At 41.9% G+C, this 3,533-nt stretch overlaps 1 non-coding gene across 1 annotated transcript; it reads left to right on the top strand.

Annotated features, from left to right (window-relative positions):
• The first annotated feature begins 402 nt into the window (after positions 1-402).
• On the top strand, positions 403-476 carry TRNAN-GUU (transfer RNA asparagine (anticodon GUU)). Its single transcript has one exon. It is a non-coding gene; the product is annotated as a tRNA-Asn (tRNA).
• The last annotated feature ends 3,057 nt before the right edge of the window (positions 477-3,533 follow it).

Below are 3,533 nucleotides of genomic sequence, written 5' to 3'. Positions count from 1 at the left end.
AGAACATGGTATGTGAAATGTACCTGTTTATTGAACTGCACTCTGCATCCTAGGGAAGAGGTACGGTTTAGAGAGGAAAAGGGAAGAGTGGAGGGAGAATGAGGTGCACATGTGATGAGGAAAAGATGAAAATAAATGAGGGACTGTGGGTCAGATGATGAATCACTTTAATATTCTCACTAAAGCAGGAGACAAGGCCATCTGTTTGGAATCTAATAGGGGACATTGGGAGAAAGGAAAGTCTAAAGTAGCTACTGTGGAGAGTTGGCCTGGGGGGTTAGAGAAAAATAAATAACAGGTTGACGAGATCTGCGTAACTGGCATTTTATGGCCTGAGAGAGAAGCGGAGAGATCTTTGCCTACAGATGGGGGTAGGAGTTATAGACATATTAAGACTCAAGAGTCTCTGTGGCGCAATCGGTTAGCGCGTTCGGCTGTTAACCAAAAGGTTGGTGGTTCGAGCCCACCCAGGGACGGGATCTCCTCTCTGGGCTTCCCCGGTGGCGCAGTGGTTGAGGGTCCGCCTGCTGATGCAGGGGTCACGGGTTCGTGCCCGGGTCTGGGAGGATCCCACATGCCGCGGAGCGGCTGGGCCCGTGGGCCATGGCCGCTGAGCCTGCGCGTCCAGAGCCTGTGCTCCGCGACGGGAGAGGCCGCAGCGGTAAGAGGACCGCGTACAGAAAAAAAAAAAAAAAAAAAGACTCAAGAGACAGAGGATGATCAGGGAATCAAATTAAAGACTGTTAGAGCTGTTAAAAAATAGGGGTCCTTCTAATTCAGTTGCATAGTTCAAGCAATTAAGGCCCTGAAGGGGGTGGCCCAGGGTCACACAGCTAGTTGGTAGCAGAACAGGGACTGATGATGGTGGTATGTCAGAGTTTGGTTGCTAGCAACAGAAATGAACTCTAGCTTGCTTAAGCAAAAAGGAACATACTGGATGTGGGAACTCTTAGAGTCAAAGGGAAAACTGAAGAACAAGGCTCAGAAATTTGGGGACCAGGTTTCTCTGAAGATTCAGGTTGGAGGAATGAATACCGTCCTTTCAGGGTCCTGTGGGACAAATGATCCAACTATTTTCCCATCTTTGTTTGCCTCCACTCAAGATTCAAATTCTTGGGAGATAAGAGCAGATTAAGCAAGCTTTAAAGGAAAATTTGATTGGTGGCCTTACCTGGACTACATACAGTGTGGGGAGGCAATTTTTTTTTTCCCAGAACGGTGCTATTACCAGAAGGTGAATGGATATAGAGATGTGAAAGTGACAGATATGCTATCCATTACAGTAATGACTCTAATAAACTGTAGCAACTAATATGAAGGACTGTGGAGCCAGACTTCTATTCTTCCTTAAGGATTTGGGCAAAGTACATAAAAAACCCTCCATGCCTCAGTTTTTCCACCTGTAAAATGGGTATCATAGAATCTTACGCAATAGGGTTGCTAAGATTAAATAATGAGTTAATATATGTGAACTGTAGAGAACCTACCAATTGAATGCTGTCTAAGGGTCGGCTATTATAGTAATTTTATAGTCATTTTTAACTGAATGCATCCTCTTTCCACCTTACCATGCAGTTGCCATAGTGTGCAGGTTGTGGAGGCTGCTTCTGTTGCCACTGCCCTTCCCAGCTGCCTGTGCTCATGTAGCTTTTTATCAATCATCAACCTCCTTTCTCTACTCTCCCACCCCACTGTGAGCAAGCTGGTTGGTGCAGGCTAAAGCTCAACTTTTGGCTAATGATAGTATCCCCTTCCTTCCTTTCTCCCTCCCTCCCTCCCTATTTCCTTCTTTCCTTCTTTCTTTCCTTCTTTTTCTTTCTTTCTTTCTTTCCCTTCCTTCCTTTCTTTCTTTCTTTTCTTTCTCTCTTTCTCTTTCTTTCTCTCTCTCTTTCTCTCTTTCTTTCTTTCTTTTTTCTTTTTCTTTCTTCCTTCCTTCCTTCCTTCCTTTTCTTTCTTTCCCTTCCTTTCTTCAACCTTGTAGCAAAGGACATCCCTTAGGCAACAGTAGTTTGGAGGTGACATGGAAAAATATATAGATCTTAGAGTTTGAAGTTCCAGGTTCTAGTCCTGGCTCTGGCACTTGTTTATTCATTAACTTGGGCAGATTAGTTAACATTTCTGAGATTCCGTTTCTTCATCTGTAAAATGGGGATAATAATGTCCTCACGAGGTTGTTATGATGTTTAAATGGGGTAATGCACAACAGAGGCATGTAAACTGTAAATCAAATTACAAATAATAGGTGTCCTAATCCCAGCTGTGACAGACACTCTTGGGCTGTAAACTATCCTTCCGTTGTGAGTTTATTCCCACAGGAGAAGCCAGTTCTAATCAGGCATAGTAGAGTGCAGATGGTTGGTGCATACCAACTGCATACATCCCAGGAGGCTGGTATTTTTGATGGTCTCTCTAGAAGGGAAAAGAAGAAAGGTCTTGGTGGTCAGAATGTGCTCACCACTACGGTCATTAAGCCCAATTAATAAACAGCAGTCTGGAATTGCCCACTGGCTAGATAAATGAAAGCAACTGATGGTAACAGTGCTCAGGTAATTTCCCAGTACATGACTGCTTTCCATGTACTGGGAAATTACAAAAGAATTATGTTAGAATGTCATTGTGACATTTCACAAGAATATCTCTATAATGTGTTTGAATCAAGACTATGAGTAATTTGATTTATGATAAAATTACTGTATCAGGATGTAATGTAGGTTTTTTAAGAACTGAAGTATAGTTGCTTTACAATATTAGTTTCAGGTGTACCACATAGTGACTCAGTATTTTTACAGATTATACTCCATTAGAAGTTATTACAAGATAATGGCCAGAATTCCCTGTGCTATACAATATATCCTAGTTGCTTATCTATTTTATACATAGCAGTCTGTATCTCTTAATCTCATACCCCTGATTTGCTCATTCCCCCTTCCCTTTTGTAATCACTAGTTTTCTATATCTGTGATTCTTTGTTTTGCATATACATTTGTTTGTAATATTTTTTAGATTCTGCATGTGATATAATACAGTATTTGTTTTTCTCTGTCCGACTTGTTTCACTAAGCATAGTATTCTCTAGGTCCATCCACATTGCAGCAAATGGTGACATTTCATTCTTTATTATGGCTGAGTAATAGTTAATTGTATGTATATACCACATCTTATTAACGCAGTCATCTGTTAATGGGCACTTGGGTTGCTTCCATGTCTTGGCTGTTGTAAATAGTGCTGCTATGAACATTGAGGTGCGTGTATCTTTTCTGATTAGTGTTTTTGTTCATGTTCCTGATATATACCCAGGAGTGGGATTGCTGGATCATATGGTAGTTCTGTTTTTAGTTTTTTGAGGAACCGCACCTGAAGGGCTTGTTAAACCACAGATTGCTGGCCCATCCCCAGAGTTTCTGGTTCAGTAGGTGTGGGTTAGGGCTGAAAATTTGTATTTCTCACAAGTTCTCAGTTGTTACTGCTGCTGCTGGCCTGGCGATCACACTTTGTCTAGTGCAGTCGCTGGCAAACAATAAGTGCACAATAAA

This window comes from Physeter macrocephalus, chromosome 5, assembly GCF_002837175.3.
Source record: "Physeter macrocephalus isolate SW-GA chromosome 5, ASM283717v5, whole genome shotgun sequence".
Lineage (NCBI taxonomy): Eukaryota > Metazoa > Chordata > Mammalia > Artiodactyla > Physeteridae > Physeter > Physeter macrocephalus.
Note: the sequence above shows the minus strand (reverse complement) of the source record. Positions and strands in the feature narration are given on the sequence as shown.